The 17,763-nt window shown below is 36.3% G+C and overlaps 1 protein-coding gene and 1 long non-coding RNA gene across 2 annotated transcripts in view; both read left to right on the forward strand.

Moving 5' to 3' along the window:
* The window catches only part of UBE2R2 (ubiquitin conjugating enzyme E2 R2), a 95,474-nt gene that overhangs the window by 658 nt on the left and 77,053 nt on the right, over window positions 1-17,763 (forward strand). The window lies entirely within an intron of this gene.
* The window catches only part of LOC132345980 (uncharacterized), a 40,553-nt gene continuing 22,795 nt past the window's right edge, over window positions 6-17,763 (forward strand). The window contains exon 1 of the long non-coding RNA XR_009495626.1: window positions 6-16,893. This is a non-coding gene — a long non-coding RNA (uncharacterized lncRNA). The remainder of the gene's footprint in view (window positions 16,894-17,763) is intronic.

Here is a 17,763-nt window from a genome sequence, read left to right on the forward strand (position 1 = left end):
CTCACCCCCTCTCAGGCTTCCCCCGGCGGAGGCCGCGGTTTTGGGCTGTTTTCCCGGCCGAGAGTGGGAGCGCGGGGGAGCGGAGGGGGCTCCTCACCTCGGCAGCCCCCTCCCCCCATCCGTGGAGGCAGGAAGGCCTCGCTTGCTCACCCGGTGCCTTTTCTTTGTCATGGGGGCGGGGGCGGGAGGCCAGCCTGCACCGGGAAATAGGAAAGCCTCTGTGGCTAGGGTAGTGGCTACCGGAGGAGGAGGGGGGAGGTCTTTGTTTTGTTTCCCCCGCCGAGGGTTTACGGAGAGAAAGGTGGTCTGTCCCCCCACGGCCTCCCATCAGAACCATCTCTGCGCCGGCTGGAACTACCCCAGAGGGCAGAGTGACCTGCACTTATGGGATTGGACCTTTTTTGGGGGTGGGGGTGGGGGTAGAAGGGTGGGGGAGGGGTATCGGGCTGTCATTCCAGAGGCTGCCTACTGACCTGACATTTTGGGGATTTGAGGGCTTCTTGCATATAGTGGTGGTTCCAACTTCGCATTCCAGTGGGTGGTAATGGAGAATAGGACCCTAGGGGTGGTAAACAAGGGCGCCTGCGTTTTCTTGCCATCAGCCACTTGAGGGAACTCGAATTTAGCCCTCTTTCTGTCCTCATTTTCTGTTTACTTCAGTGCTGTTTCAAAATGCCCTTTGTCCTCACCCTGCCACCAACTTTACTGCACTCACCCCTGCCTTCCCTGGCCTCCCGTGTAGAAATATCCACTGAGGGCGGAACATGTTATATAGGGAGATTGATAATTTCCCACTTCAGGGAGACAAAATTGAAACCTTTTGCTCAGATGGCTAACTGTAGCAAACGGGGAGGGGGGTGGTCTCACAGGTGAAGAGTAACATCTGCGGTGGGATGGTTTCACAAAGTAGGACCGCTCCTTAGCGACCGTAGATATACTTTCTATTGTTTTCCAGGATGTTAGAACAGTGGTTATTATCATTCCTGAATCCAGTAGTTTTTTCAGTTCCCAAATAGATAGTTGGAAATATTGAGGGTCTTTAGTTTTTGTTTTTATTTAACCATTTTTTAAGGGGAAAATCACAGATTGAAGGTCGACGTTTTAAATGGTGGGGGACAGGAGGAAATGAGTGCTTAGGAATTCTTTTAAGTTAATTTTTTTTAATTTCCAGAATTAAGTAAAATAGGTCTGTGAGTCAGTCTTAGTTTGTTTTGAAGGGAGGGGCTATCTTGGCATAAGTTTTAAATGAGTATCTTAGTCATGCAATTACGTGTATTTTTAAGGACTGCCCAATTACTTTAGTTTCTACTCTTCTAAAGGTAGAAGCCTCAGTTTCAGGCTTGAGATTGGGTCTATTTTGTAGAAAACGTGAAGGATTGATTGGGGAATGTTTACTATTCATGTCTGTGATAGTCACTTAATGCCTGTTTAAAAGCATGCGTTTAGTATTTAGAGTACTGTATATACCAACCATACACTGTACTCTTCAGAGGAAAATACTTGCAAAATCTACTGGCTAACTTTAGTGAAATGAAGTTTAATTTCTAAAAAGTATTATTATTTGGGACAATCACTTGTCAGGATAAATGTTTACTAGCTAGAATTATCTTACTCCTGTGCAGTGCATTAAAAACAAACAACAAACAAAGGAAATAATGGGTTTAAAATGGTAATAATTTTGCTTAGGTAATTGAGAATGGAGTGTGGTGAACCCTCTCAGTTTGGCATAGGTAATATGGAAGGAGGATTTTTTGAAGCATGCACTGATTTAAATTAACTGCTTTTTAAATTCAGTCTTATTTAAAAAGAATCTCGTTTTGTTGTATGTTTTAGATATAGTTTTTTTAACTTTTGTGACGTAAAAATATGAAAATTCTTAAACAGATTTAGTGTTTTAGTCTTACGTGAGAATTTTGTTCAATTTTGTTCTCTTCTGCTTTTTTTTTTTTTTTCTTTATTAAATGGCTTTTTATTCCAAAGTCCTTCATTGGAAAAGGCAAATTTATGGTCGTGAGCAGTTAACACTGGTGACAGGTTTAAAACTATTGTTTTTTATTTCACTGCTTTTGTGAAACAAGGCTTTTAGTGTGTCCACTACAGCTGCAGTTAAAAGTTGGCACAGATCTTTCTGTACTATTATTCTCCCTGATCAAATGGTGGTTCTTGAACATTTAATATAATTTATTTTCAAGTGAAACTATTTTCTTTATGGTGTGTTATAGTTTCCAAAGGCAGTGGGCTTCCAGTCATTTTATATTTTTCATAATTTAACTCCTTTACCTTTTACATATTAATATACTTCTAACTGATCTTATTCACCATGAAATAGTTGACCCTAGTCTGTTTTAACTGTGGCATCTGTTGTAGTAGAGACTTGTGAAACCTGTATTTCAAAATTTGTTTTTTCAACTTATTTTTAAAATATCTTGAATCTGTATGATTCTTAGCTTGGGTTGGGGATCGAGAGGAATATAGATGTATGGTGGGCAAAAGTAGTTTCTTGTGTCTGATTTTCTACATGTTATAAACTCTTCTTTGGCCTCATTATCTTTTTTGTCCAGTTTCTTTAATTAAAAAATTTTTTTTTTTTTAATATAATATTTGTTTTTATTTATTTCTTTGACCATGCTAGGTCTTAGTTGCAGCATGTGGGATCTACTTCCCTGACCAGAGATCCAACCCCTGGGCCCCTGCTTTGGGAGCATGGAGCCTTAGCCACTGGACCACCAGGGAAATCCCCTAAAATTTTTTTATTTTTATTTTATTTTTTTGGCTGCCCTGAGTGGCATGTAGGATCTTAGTTCTCCCACCAGGGATCAAACCCTGGTAACCCTGCTTTGGAATCCAGGAGCTTTAACCGCTGGACCTCCAGGGGAGTCCTTTGTCCAGTTTCTTGATCTCATTGATTCACAGGGTGAATTTCTTTGCTGCTTCAAATTTTCTCTCTTGGGTCAGTCATTGTAGAACACAAAGTAGGAGATGACTTAGAATACCCAGAACACTTCTGATCTTAATTTTGCTAATGTGGAGCGAGTTGGAATTCTATTCTGTTACTGGAAGAGGAACTTGTTGATCACGTGAGCAGTAGTAATGACTTTTAACAAGTTTACCCCTATTCTTTTTGAAACAATTATTTTTTCAAATAACTGGTAATGATCATAACTTAGTGTGGCTGCTTTTGTATAGAACCTCCTTGTAACTCCTGCATTATTTATGTAAATACAAGATAGCAATGAGTCTGGAGATCAGAAAGAGTGACTCTTTCATGATAGGCATAACATTTAAGTGTTACAGAATCTTTAAAGTATTGCAGATTTTGTAGTTTTGATTTTATTCAGTAATGTATGGGAATGAAATACAGGTGTGTTCCATTTTTGGATAACTCCCAGCAGATAAAATTTAGGAAGTATTTGTTACATTTTCAGAGTTTTCCTTAATAGGATATGCTTTATCAAATGTAACGCTTCATTTTATATTAAAGAAACTCTTCAATAGTAATTGTTTAAGATAAAGGACATACATTATTTTCATTTGTTCTGGAATCTGTTCTTCCGGTACCACCCCTCCCTGCCCCATAAAAACTATTTTATGACTCTGAAATTTTTCATATATAGTTGAAACAATTTTTCTAAGTAGCTTTGTCTTTTTGGTGTAGGGATCCTTTTGAGAACTTTATAAATTTTCTTCAGAAGACAGTGAGAACACGAACTAGCTTGTATGTAGGAGGGTTAACTGAATCCTTGTTTTAAGGGATTTGGATCATCAGCCTTAAAAACAAAATTAAACTCCTTTAACGTTGTAAAAAAAAATGCTGCTTTTTTAAAAAAAATTTATGAAAAATCTTTCAGTCAGTTAAAATTTTCTTAGTTTAAAATTCTTTCTCAGTCAGTTTAAGAACACCTCTTATGACTCTTAGCTGTACCCTTTTCTGGAAGCTGAACTTGTCTTGAGTGCTGGGTGAAGTAAGGGAACATTTTAAGTGGAAACATGGATAATGTACATTGATTTGGGACACTGAGTGCAATTTTAGTCCCCAGCCTGCATCCCTGGCAAATGCAGCATTCCAGTATTTCATAGATTATACTTTTACCATATTAAGTTGATTCCAAGATGCATATTTTTCTAGTTTCACATCTCAAATTTGGAATGAGTCCAGGACTTCTTAGAATTGCCATCAGCTAGGTGGCACTTGTGACCTAGCTATGAGAGACCCTTGCATTGAAATCATCTGATAAAATTTTTTTAAATGCCAGCATCAGTGTCTTAAATTTGATCAATAAGAATTATTTCTTTTTGAATAAAGGATTTGTTTCCTTAGTACTTTTTTGCTGCATGTTGATTCCTCTTTTTCAGAGATTTGTGTTAGTAAACAATAATTATTGAACACACACCAAAGGCAAAGCACTATAGGAAGTGTCACTACTTTTCAGATAGTAAGGAAAAGTATTAGGACATTGATAACCTTAGAACTTTTATGAATAATCCTCATAAAAGTCTTTGTGCAGAAATGTGAGGGATAGGTGTTACTGACAGAATTGTAATGGTAATTAAAATCAAAGTTTTAAGGCCAATTAGTGCATTGGTCAACATAACCACAGTCTGTCATGATTAAATATTCTGCTCCATTTTTAAAACTTCGTGGTCCTAGGCTAAGTAAGGTTCCAAAAGAATCTGTCTGTTGGAGACAGGTGAAATAAAAGAGGTTATCTAGGAAATTGGCCCACCTCCGCTAATATAGTTTGGGAAAATAACAGTTATAAATTCAGGATTAAGACAACAGAACTCCTATCTTGCTGAAAGGTCATATTTAAACATTTTAATTCTTTCATGTTCCTGAAATTCTTTTGGATGTTTCGTCATATACAGCTACGTCATATACAGCTATCTGAATAAGACTAAGCTGAACCTCTTTGAAAGTGTTTTGTCAGCACAGAATTAATTCATTTCAGCTTGGTTCAGTGAGAAATTATTATTGAGTTTATGCTTAAGTATCTTTAAACGAATTGATTCTGAAATTTTGGGATGATAAATACTTAACTGAAGAGAAAATTTTAGTTTGGATTGCTAAGGTTTGATTTTACATAAATTTTCCTCCATATAAGAATTGAAATATTCAGGGGAAAAAAAAGAATTGGAATATTCAGATTTGGGGATATGTATTTAACATAGAAAGTGAATATCCACTTTAAGCACCTTTAGTTGATTTGTTTTAATAACAAATTAAATATGTTTTTGTTACAACACAGTAAATTACTGTTGTAAACTTGTTGGCAGGGTAATTTAAAATATGCAAAACTCTGTCATGTCTAATTGCAGATACATGCTACTATCCTTATTACAGTAATGTAGATGTTAGTAGCTAACGTGTATTGAGTACTTACTATGTGCCATGTACTTTATATAGATTATTTCATACAATTCTCCTGTGAGGTGTGCTGCTATTACTCTCATGTATATAGAGAAACAATCACAGAGCTTATTTAACTTGCTCTGCGGGGTCCTCAGCTAGGAAGTTGTAATATCAAGATGGATTTTCAGACTGCTTGGTTCTAAAGCCTGTGTATTCTCTTGGTGAGATCTTTTATCATTTTGGATGATGTTTGAAGGTACAGAAATGGAGCTTTAAGAAAATAAAATTTATGGACGGGACTTCCCTAGTGGTCCAGTGGTTCAGACTCTACTTTGTCTGCAGAAGGTTGCGGATTTGATCCCAGGTTGGGGATCTAAGATTCCACATGTTGCATGGTGTAGTCAAAAACGTAAATAAATAAACTTTGGGAACATTTGAAAAGGAACTTTTTAAATTGTAAACTTTTTAAATTGTACAAGTTTAAAGGTCACAAGGGTAATTTGTTCCTTCAAATTTCAGGGAGATTATTGCAACTTCTGCTTATAAGTCTTAAATTGACTGAAGAATTGGATTTTGATGTTGTTCTTGGACCACTTGGATTAGAGAGTGACAAGTCATATTACAGAAGGATTTCTTTTTTTTAGTTAGCAAATTGACTCCTTTGATAGCAACTTTTTCATTATGGGAAGAGTGGGATGGTACTAGAGTTCAGAAATATAAATCTTAAAAAGCTACTTTTGGGATTAGAGATGATGGTAAACATCTTTGAAGTCATACTGGATCATAGAGGAAGTTAAATTTATTAGTACAGTGTTGCATTATGCTTTAAAATAATGTCAGTACTTTTCCAAGTATATTTAAACGTCATAAGAAACTTGAGCAGTGTAAAGTTGAGATTTTATTGTTTTTTCAGTTGAGTTTTAACTGGTATTCCTTATCTCTATTACAGCATCTTTTTTTTTTTTTAATTATTGATATAAATAATTTGAATGAAGATTACACTGAGTGAAAAAGTCAATCTCAAAGGTTACGTGGTCCCACTTGTTTAACATTCTTAAAATGTCAAAAGTATAAAGATTAAAACAAACCATTGAGTGTGGGGCGGGGAGTGGGGGAAGGGAGGAGGGGTTAGAGATGTTTGGGTTATGGGAACAAGGTGGATGTGACTATGAAGGAGGAGCATGAGATCTTTGTGGATGGAATAGTTCTATATCTTAATTGTGTTGGTAGTTACACAGATCTACACAGGCCATAAAATGATGCAGAACTGCACTCATATATTGTACCAGTGTCAAATTCCTAGTTCTAATATGGGACATTAATTATGTAAGACGCAACCATTGGGGGAAATTTAGTGAAAAATAGATTTCTGTGTACTATCTTTGCAAATATATGTTGTGAATCTGTAAGTATTCCAAAATAAGATGTTAAAAAATTAATCATCAGAGGAAGCCATATATTCATGCATTTTGTAGCATCTTGAGATCATTGCCATAGTTTCAGTCTATGTGTATTTGGATTTTCAGATTTCACAAACAAAGTGAAGGTGAAGTCCCTCAGTCCTGTCCGACTCTTTGAGACCCCGTGGACTGTAGCCAACCAGTCTCCTCCGTCCAGGGGATTCTCCAGGCCAGAATACTGGAGTGGGTTGCCATTTCCTTCTCCAGAGGATCTTCTTGATCTGGGGATCGAACCTGGGTCTCCTGCATTGTAGGCAGACGCTTTACCATCTAAGCCACCAGGGAAGTCAGATTTCACAGTTATTTAGTTATCTGCTTTGCTGTATTTGCTGCACGGACAGCTGATGCTTAGTTTGAGGGATAAATCCCTTGAAATAATTTGGATTATGTGACTTACTTAGTAGCATACATAGTAATTCAGATTGTAAACATTGAATGTTTATTATCTCATTGAAAATAACCATTTATAAGATAATATTGGCAAAGTCACAAAAAGTTGGACAATATTTAGTGATTCTTTATAGAAGAGTAATTTAAAGCTTAGAATACAGATTTTTAAGTTTACTGGAAATCATACTTCATACTATATATGGCGAAACAAAAAAATGTCATTATTCAAAAAAATATCCTTCATATGATTTGAAACTTTTGAAATTGTTGGTAGAGGCACAGGTAAAATTTCTGTAATACTTCATATTCATATTTGATTTTTTAAAAAATTTATTTAGTTTTGACTGTGCTGGCTCTTCATAGCTATGTGGGCTTTTCTCTAGTTGTGGTGCACAAACTTCTCACTGTGGTGGTGTCTCTTGTTGAGCACATGCTCTAGGGCGCTCTGTCTAAAGGATTTGTGGCACATAGGCCCAGTAGTTGTGGATTCCAGACCCTAGAGCATAACACTCAGCAGTTGTGGTACACAGGCTTAGTTGCCCTGTGGCATGCAGGATCTTCCTGGATTGGCTATCGACCCCATGTCCTGCATTGGCATGCAGATTTTTTTTACTACTGAGCAACGAGGGAAGCCGCACATTTGTTTTTGACTAAAATATAGTATTACTCAGATTATTTTCCTCCTTTACCAAGTTGAATCTGAATCACCTTTGGATATTAAAAATAAGGTCCACAAGAAGCAAAGGTTTGCCGCTAATAAGGACATTAAGAAGTTGTACAATGGATTCTGAGGGCAGTTCTCAAAGAAGAGTTTTGAACAGTGGCAGTCTAGCACTGTTGGAGTGGTATATAGCCAACCTTCTGAGGTGTTTGCTTTGAAGGGGACAAAGCTCATTTGAGTTCTGTGGTAGTTGAGTTTAAAACAAACAAAAACCTTATTACTTAAGGCTCATCTTGGTCTTGTCACATAACTGCTCTTTCTCCCATTGGCTAAATAGGGAAAGGAACAATATAAGCTAATCCTTGTGGAAAACTTCCACAACTTCCCTAAAATTAAAAAAAAGAAGGGAAAAAACACCAACAAGGTCCTACTGGATAATATAGGGAACCATTGAATGTACTGTAATAAGCCATAATGGAAAAGAATATGAAAAAGAATATGCATATAACTGAGTCACTTTGCTGTACAGCAGAAATTAACACAACATTGTAAATCAACTGTACTTCAATAAAACTTAAAGGGAAAAAATATATAGTAACTGTCCTCAGGGTTTTTACCCTGAGTTCTTTTGCTTTGTTAATCATGTTTCAACATTTACTCTAAGAATGAAGGAAAAATAGCTAGACAAAAAAAGAGACGTCTTAAACTGAAGATATGGAAATTCTGTTGAATTTAGATTGTATCTAAGGAATCTTATGTTAAAAGGGTTTTAAGGGGAGTGCACTTCTGAGTTTGGATTTGATGAATTACTATGTTTTTTATATAACCATTTTTTAAAAGTTTTTTTTTTAATTGATAAATTGTTGAATAAGTAATGTACAGAGAGTTTCCTTAAATAAAAATGATGTAAAACTGAAAGTGTAAGTGGTAAAACTGAAAAAGTTACTTGAGGTCATGTATTATACTAAGAAAATAAGATATTTTTAGCTTAAATTTTTTTTTTCCCTATTGTGTCCAAACCTAGTAGTGTGAGAGTCTGTCTAAATTCTTAGATTATGGGCTTCTTAAGAAATGACTAGATCTTACTTCAGTCTGAAATTCCTTAGCATTTGGCATAGGACTTAAAAGAGTAATACTTAATCTTTTGGCAGAGGTCACATCTTTTATGAATGACCCCCTGCCCAGTTCTCTGGGCAGTTTCAAGAAATAACTGATACCTGAGTTTCTTCATAGATCTTAGGTGATTAGTCCCTTGTCTTGAATATAGTGGTAAGACTAGTGGCTCAGTATTTGGACTGCTTAGTTCCTCTAGTTGTGCTTTCCCTTTTTGGAGAACTTTGATTTTATTTGGATTTTTCCATCAATGACCTTTTTCTGTAGTTGCTGGGTTGCCTCAGTTAAATCTAATTTTCTTAGTGACTGAGGTTAGCTAAAAATTAATTAAGATTGAAACCTTGGTTATAGTAATATAGGAAATTAGGATCTTTGTAAAGGGCTCCTCTTATAATTTTAAGTATTAGAAAACTTACTTGAGAGAGGTTAAGAATTTTGGAGCAGTGATAACGAGAGGCACTGGGAAAACCGGCTAGAAATAGCAACTTTGACTTTTGTAGTCCCATGAAGATAAAGATTGCTTAACTTCATTTGGAAATCTACTGAATAAAGCAAAATAATTAAATCAAGTTGTTTTAGCCTTTTAAAGAATATCTGAAGACATAAGATATTTTATTATTTTTTTGAATCATTAAAAAAATTTTATTTATTATTATTTTCTAAATTTGGCTGCACTGGGTCTTTGTTGCTTTGCATGGGCTTTCTGTAATGGCAGTGTGATCGGGGACTACTCTTCCTTGTGGTGCTTGGGCTTCTCATTGCGGTGGCTTCTCTTGTGGAGCTCAGGCTCTAGGCACTCGGGCTTCATTAGTTGCAGCACACGGGCTCGGTAGCTGTGGCACATGGGCTTAGTTGCCCCATGGCATGTGGAATTTTCCCAGACCAGGGATTGAACCCACGTCCCCTGTATTGGCAGGCAGATAGATTCTCCACCAGGGAAGAATCTAGTCGCCACCAGGGAAGTTCGACATAAGATCTTTTAAAAGCAGACTAGAAGGGCATTTTAGAAGTGCAGAATTTTTTATACAGTGGAGGATTTTTAAATATTGATTGTAAATGTTATGAATATTTTAAATGTCCTTGATACATTAAAGGAATCAGAATAATTAGAAAAGTACATTTTTATAGCTGTTCTTTGAAAATACGCTGCATGTGTGCAATTTGTTAAAGAATAATTTTGATGGCTTTTAGCCAAATGTGTTTATGTTCTTCTTTCTCCTGTATCTGTACCTATATAGTTCAGTTCAGTCACTCAGTCACGTCTGACTCTGTGACCCCATGGACTGCAGCACGCCAGGCTTCCCTGTCTCTCACCAACTCCTGGAGCTTGCTCAAACTCATGTCCATCAAGTCAGTGATGCCATCCAACCATCTCATCCTCTGTCGTCCTCTTCTCCTCCTGCTTTCAATATATAGTCTAAATATAAAATTAACACATCTTGATCATTCTGTTTACATAAACACTTTAAAATAATTAATTTTTAACAAGGTGGAGTAGGGAAGGAGCTTTTGTTGTTCAGTTGCCAAGCTGTGTCCGACTCTTTGCAACCTCGTGAGCTGCAGCACGCCAGGCCTCCTGTCCCTCACGATCTCCTGGAGTTTGCCCAAATTCAGGTTAAATTTCTGTGTTGTGTCAGTTGTAACAAACTCTCCTTGGTTATTGTTCCAGCTACCAAATATGTTCTAAAGATTTTTACGTCTATATTTTCTAATTAGCCCTCTCTTGAGTTTTTGCATATTAACACATTTCCACCAGTATGTCCTTTTACACTGAACACTAAGCTGAACTCTACCTTTTTCCTTAATCCTCTTCTATGTTCACTTTCCTGTATATTGAACATTGTCTACCTAGTTGCACAAGCCTACATGCTAGAAATCAGGTCAGATGGTCTCTGCTCCCTCTTTCCGTATATTCAGTTATTTTTAGTATCTCATATCTCAGGTTTTAGCCTCTAATCTTTATTTCTGCTCCCACCATATGAGTTCCCATTCAGTTGTCACTCCCCTGGACTGTGACAGTAGCCTCTCTACTCTGTTTTGTGCCCCTTTAATCTGTAATGCCATCAGAGTAACCTGTCTAAAGCTCTAATCTGACCTGTCCCCACCAAGAAAAAAAAAGAAAGTTAGCAGTCCGTCTTCCATAAAATTAAATAAAAATTCCTTGTATGGCATGTAAGACTCTTCATGATCTGGTTGTTCCTTACTTTTCTGTGTTTTTTGTTCTTGTCCCATAGGTGGTCTTTGATAGTGCCATTTCTTAAGCTGTTACCTGTCTTTTTCATTTCTTCTCATGCCCTCTTTAGTCCTTGAACTCTAATTTATATCTTTAAGACCCAATTCACTTGTGAATGACCTTTAGGTTCTCTCCCGTTAATTCCTACTCTTTCCAATTAGATTATTTTAAAGTAAATTCCAGACATGTCCTTTCACCCCTAATTACTGGAGTCCCTAAAAGATAAGGAATCTTTTTTAAAAAATATTGTTCTTATACTTACTGAATAATAATTCCTTAATATTATCTGATATCCAGTGTTCATATTCTCCCAGTTGTGTCATAGATACACTTGTAAGTTCATTTGAATCAAGATCCCCAGTTGCTTTTGGTGATGTGCCTCTTAAGACTGTAATTGATTTCTCTTCTTCCTTTAAAAAAAAAACAACTTTATTGAGATATTACATATACAATACAATTTATCCATTTAAATGTACAAAACCATTACCACAGTTTTAGAACATTTTCACTCCAAAATTAAACCCCATACCCATCAGTAGTCACTTCCCATTTCTCCCACACTCTAGGCAACTTGTCTGCTTCCTGGGACTATAAATTTGCCTCTTCTGTAAATGTGTAGATTTGTATTTCATATAAATGTAATCATTTAATATATGGCCTTTCACTTAGCATGTTGTTTTCAAAGTTCATATATGTTGTGGCATGTATCAATAGTTCATTCTTTTTCATTATTAAATAATCTTCCATTTAATGGACCTTTTATTTATCTATTCATCAGTTGATGAGCATTTGGGTTGTTTTCCACTATTTGGCAATTATAAACAATGCTGATATGAACATTTGTGTACAAGTTTCACTGTGGACATATGTTTTCATTTCTCTTGAGTACTTACCTAGGAATAGAATTACTAGGTCATCTGATAACTCTGCGTGTAACTATTTGAGGAACTGCTAGACTGTTTTCCAAAATACATTCCCAATAGTAGAAAGAGGGTTCTAGTTTCTCTATATCTGCACGAACACTTGTTCTCTCTCCAAAAATTATTTGTTGGCAATTGAATATATTTAACTGCTGAACTCCTGTCTTCAGTTTTAAGACTTTGAAATTGGACTGATTATATTTTATTCCAAACTAAAGATACTTTTATAGTACTAAAAGTAAAGGAAAGTTATTATGTTTCTAACTCTGGAGGTCACCATACATTTGTTATAAAGTAATTATGGTAAGCTCTGGCCCCAAATCTAGTTGTTGTTTAGTTGCTAAGTCCTGTTGGACTCTTTGTGACCATGTGAACTGCAGCAGGCCAGGCTTCTGTGTCCTTCACTATCTCCTGGAGTTTGCTCAAACTCACGACTGTAGATTCATCATACCATCCGAACAACTAATCCTCTGTTGCCCGCTTCTCCTGCTCTCAGTCTTAGCATCAGGGTCTTTTCCAATGAATCAGCTCTTGGCATCAGGTGGCCAAAGTATTGGAGCTTCAGCTTGAGCATCAGTCCTTCCAATGGATATTCAGGATTGATTTCCTTTAGGATTGACTGATTTGATCTCCTGCTGTCCAAGGGACTTTCAAGAGTCTTCTCTAGTACCAAATCTAGTTAGCTACCTAATTTTTCCACATTATTTCTTAACCCAGTTTAATTCATAAACCACCTCATGTAGGACCTTGTCATATCTCAGCTTCAACATGGAGCCACTTAAATTTAGTATAGTAGGTTTGCTGGGGGAAAATACTAAGTTCATGATGGATTAATTTATCATGTGGGTGTTATATAGGAATATATATTTCCTAACATTAAAAGATGTAATATGTTCGAGTTAGTCATTCAGTTGTATCTGACTCTTTGTGACCTCAGGGACTGTAGCACACCAGGTTCCTCTGTCCATGGGATTTTCCTGGTAAGGATACTGGACTGGGTTGCCATTGCCTTCTCCAGGGGATCTTCCCAACCCAGGAATCGAACCAGGCTCTTCTGCATTGCAGGCGGATTGTTTACCAGCTGAACTATCAGGGAAGCCCAAAAGATGTAATGAGGGATATTATTAAGGTTGTTGATTTAATAACTTTTCTTAAAATCAGTCTAGATAAACAATTCAAGCAGTAAGAAAGTCTTGCCCCTGAAAATCACTTAACTGTTTGAATGTAATCCTCCAGAAATATTCCATTTACCTACAGGCACATCTAAGCATTTTAAAACTATGAGTGTAGTTAGACTACAAGTATTTTTCTGCATCTTTTTAAAAAAACTTTATCTTGGAGATCTTTCCATTATTAATATTTATGAATTATGTTATAATTTGTAACTGCTGTACAATATTCCAGTTGTTAAGGAAGTACTTTTTTTATTCCCCTATTGATGAAAAATCAATTATTTTCAGCTTTTTACTCTGATAAGTGAAGCTGAATGGGGCAGTTTTTCATACGTCTACTTTTTTGAGTGCATTTGCTGAATTAAAGTGTTTGTGTATTTAAATTTTACTAGATAGTCAAATTACCCTTCAAAAATATTAATTTATATTCTGTAGTATAACATAGGGATTGTCAAATATGAAGTTTACAGTCATGATAAATCGGTCTTTATGATGGTTGTTTCTTTTAATCATGAATGAAATCTAACTTACTTTCACATCACTGGCCATTTGTAATATTTATGCAAGTTATCTATATTTGTCCTTTGCCTATTTTTCTTTTTTTAATAGATAAAAGCTGTTTGTATAAAGGAAGTTAGTCATTGGTTAGATGTATTGCATGTTGCAAATACCTGTGTGTCATTTATTAATAATGTAATTAAAATAACATATTTAGAATTCTGTCCAAAGTTAAACATGGAGTCAAGCATAGAGAAAATTGTGTTGTAACTGCTGTGACAGCAGAGAAGAATTTACAGTTTAAACTCTCTTAACTTGTCATGTGGGTTATTCATACATTATGAACAAGCTCGATACTGATAATGTACAGGGTGATACAGAGGTGCTTGGATTTTTCTGTGTAAGTGGCAATAACCATTTTTTTAACTCAGTATTATCTCCAGTTATAAATCAACATGTGTTCACGGTAGAAAGTTTTTAAAGTTCTTTAAACTGTGAAGAAAAAAGTCACTTATAATGATGCTATCAAAAAATACTTTAATATATATTTTTTCTGAAATACCATATTTCATCTAAAAAGTTGAATACTGTGTATTCATTTTTTTAAAAGCAACATGTTTTGACCATTTCCTCAGCTAGTTTTTATTTAACCTTTCCCCTTTTGTTGGACCAGGAGATTTGGTTTCTAAACAAGACTATGTTGAACACATTTTTATATCTATATTTGGGTTTTCCACATAAGTTTCCTAGTACTGGATATGTTGGGTCGAAAGTTCTGGGTGCCTACATGTTATATTTTGAACCTAGATAAAAGGCAACAGTAAAAATTGCCAGTTTTCTAGGGGGCAAAGAAACCATTTAAGAGGTAGCTATTATGGCTTTAGTTTTAAACAATTATGTATAGAAAAGTTAAAGGAACTAGAATACTCAGTGTCCAATTTTAAGATGTTCTGTAAAGCTACACTTATCAAGACAGTGTGGTGTATTGACCAAAGGCACAGAATAGAGAGCCCAGAAATAGACTTCTTGGATATAGTCAAGTGGTTTTTTGACAGAGGTGCAAACATACTTCCATGGAGAAAGGATAGTCTTTTCAAATATATGATGTTGGAAAACTGGGTATCCATGGATGTATAGTGAGCCTCAACCCATCCAACATATCTTATACAAAAATTAACTCAAGATGGATCATAAACCTAAACGTAAAACATAAAGTAGTAAAACTCTTAGAAGAGAGCATTGGAAAGTCTTCTTGACCTTGGGTTGGCAAGGAGCTCTTGGATACGGTACCAAAAGCATGATCCATGAAAGAAGAAATTGATGAAGTGAAATTCATCAAAATTTAAAACTTTCCTGTGAAGGACACTATGAACTGGGAGAATATATTTACAAACCACGTATCTGAGAAAGGACTTAACCATAATTTATGAAGAGCTTTCAAAACTCAACATAGTGGGGGAGAAACCCTAAAGAACCAGCATCCCAATTTTAAAAATGGGTGAAAGATTTGAACAGATAGTTCAGAGATGTTTGGATGGCTTATAAGCACATAAAGATGTTCATCTTTAGTCATTATACCACAGTGAGGTACCATTTACATACCTTTTATTTATTTATTTTTTAATTGACAGCACTGGGTCTCTGCTGCTATGCAGGCTTTTCTCTAGTTGCGGCAAGTGGGGCCTCCTCTTCAGTTGCAGTACACAGGCTTCTCATTGTGGTGGCCCCTCTTATTGTGGAGCATGGGCTTCAGTAGTTGTGGTGCATGGAGTTACTTGCCTGAGGCACATAGGATCTTCCCAGATCAGGGATTAAACCTCTGTCTCCCACATTGGCAGATGATTCTTTACTACTGAGCCACCAGGGGAGCCATCAGTTGAGTTCAGTTGCTCAGTCGTGTCCGACTCTTTTGAGACCTCATAGACTGCAGCACGCCAGACTTCTCTATCCTTCACCAGCTGCTGGAGCTTGCTCAAACTCATGTCCATCGAGTCAGTGATGACCCTCTGTCGTCCTCTTCTCCTCCTGCCTTCAATCTTTCCCAGCATCAGGGTCTTTTCCAATGAGTCAGTTCTTTGCATCAGGTGGCCAAAGTATTGGAGCTTCAGCTTTAGCATCAGTCCTTCCCATGAATATTCAGGGTTGCTTTCCTTTAGGATTGATTGGTTGGATCTCCTTGCAGTCCAAGGGACTCTCAAGAGTCTTCTTCAACACCACAGTTCAAAAGCATCAATTCTTCAGCACTCAGCTTTCTTTTATAGTCCAGCTCACACATCCATACATGCCTACTGGAAAAACCATAGCTTTGCCTAGTTGGACCTTCGTCAACAGTCATGTCTCTGTTTTTTAATATGCTGTCTAGATTTGTCATACCTTTTCTTCCAAGGAGCAAGTGTCTTTTAATTTCATGGTTGCAATCACCATCTGCAGTAATTTTGGAGCCCCCCAAAATAAAGTCTGTCACTGTTGCCATTGTTTCCCCATCTATTTGCCGTGAAGTGATGGGACCGGATGCCATGATCTTGGTTTTCTTATTGTTGAGTTTTAAAGCCAACTTCTCTCTCCTCTTTCATTTTCATCAACAGGCTCTTTGCTTTCTGCCATAGGAGTGGTGTCATCTGCATATCTGAGGTTATTGATATTTCTCCCGGCAGTCTTGATTCCAGCTTGTGCTTGATCCAGACTGGCATTTCGCATGATGTACTCTGCATAGAAGTTAAATAAGCAAGGTGACAATATACAGCTTTGATGTACTCCTTTCCCAGTTTGGAACCAGTCTCTTGTTCCATATTCAGTTCTAACTGTTGCTTCTTGACCTGCATACAGATTTCTCAGAAGGCAGGTAAGGTGGTCTGGTATTACCATCTCTTGAAGAATTTTCCACAGTTGTGATCCACACAGTCAAAGGCTTTGGCCTTGTCAATAAAGCAGAAGTAGATGTTTTTTTTGAAACTCTCTTGTTTTTCAGTGATCCAACACTTGTTGGCAGTTTGATCTCTGGGAATCATACATACCTTTTAGAATGGCTAAAATAATAGAAAATATTATACTGACACTACTGAGTATTGCTGAGGATGAGGATTAACTGAAACTCTGGTGAGAATGCAAACTCTGGGTAAATCTGTCAGTTTGTTACAAAGTATACAGTTAACATGGGTTTCATTCAACAAGCCCACTTCTAGGGATATGTCTTAGGGCAATATAAACTTACTGTTTACACTAAAATATGTGTATGTATGTTTGTAGCAGCACTATTCCTAATTACCCCAAACTGGAAACAACATAAGTGTCCTTCAGTGGGTAAATGGATAATGGATAAACTTATAAATCTATATTATGGAATACTATTTAGCAATTAAAAGGGATCAACTGTTGACATACCAGTAATACAGATAAGTATCAATGGCATAATAGCAGTTCCATAAAATTATATTCTAAATGGGCCTGTTTACATGATATTCTTAAAAAAAACAAAGCTATAGGCATAGAGAACAGATCATTGGTTACCAGGGTTTAGGGTTGGAGGTAAGAGGTTTAACTACAGAGAGGTAGACGGAATTCTTCGTGAATATTGGAAGTGTTTTGTATTCTGTTTATGGTGGTTTTTACAGGAATCTGTGTACATGCTAAAACTTATAATAGTGTGTGCTGAGAAAATGAATACTGCTAGATGTAATTTAAAATGTAAAAAAATTATAAATTTAATCATAATTTTATTTGCCTATTATACCTCAATAAGGCTGAAAAAATAAGATACAGTAAAAATTTTAAAGAAATAAAAGTACCTTTGTTTAAAAAGGATGCAAAAATTACTTTGTTACAAATAAGAGTGCCATATCTGAGTAGCTTATAAACAGCAGAAATATATTTCTCTCACTTCTGAAGCCTTGAACTCTGAGATCAGGTTGCCATCATGGTCAGGTTAGATTTACTGTATATGGTATAATAAGTATGGTAAGAAAAGGG

The sequence above is a fragment of the Bos taurus genome, chromosome 8, assembly GCF_002263795.3.
Source record: "Bos taurus isolate L1 Dominette 01449 registration number 42190680 breed Hereford chromosome 8, ARS-UCD2.0, whole genome shotgun sequence".
Classification (NCBI taxonomy): domain Eukaryota; kingdom Metazoa; phylum Chordata; class Mammalia; order Artiodactyla; family Bovidae; genus Bos; species Bos taurus.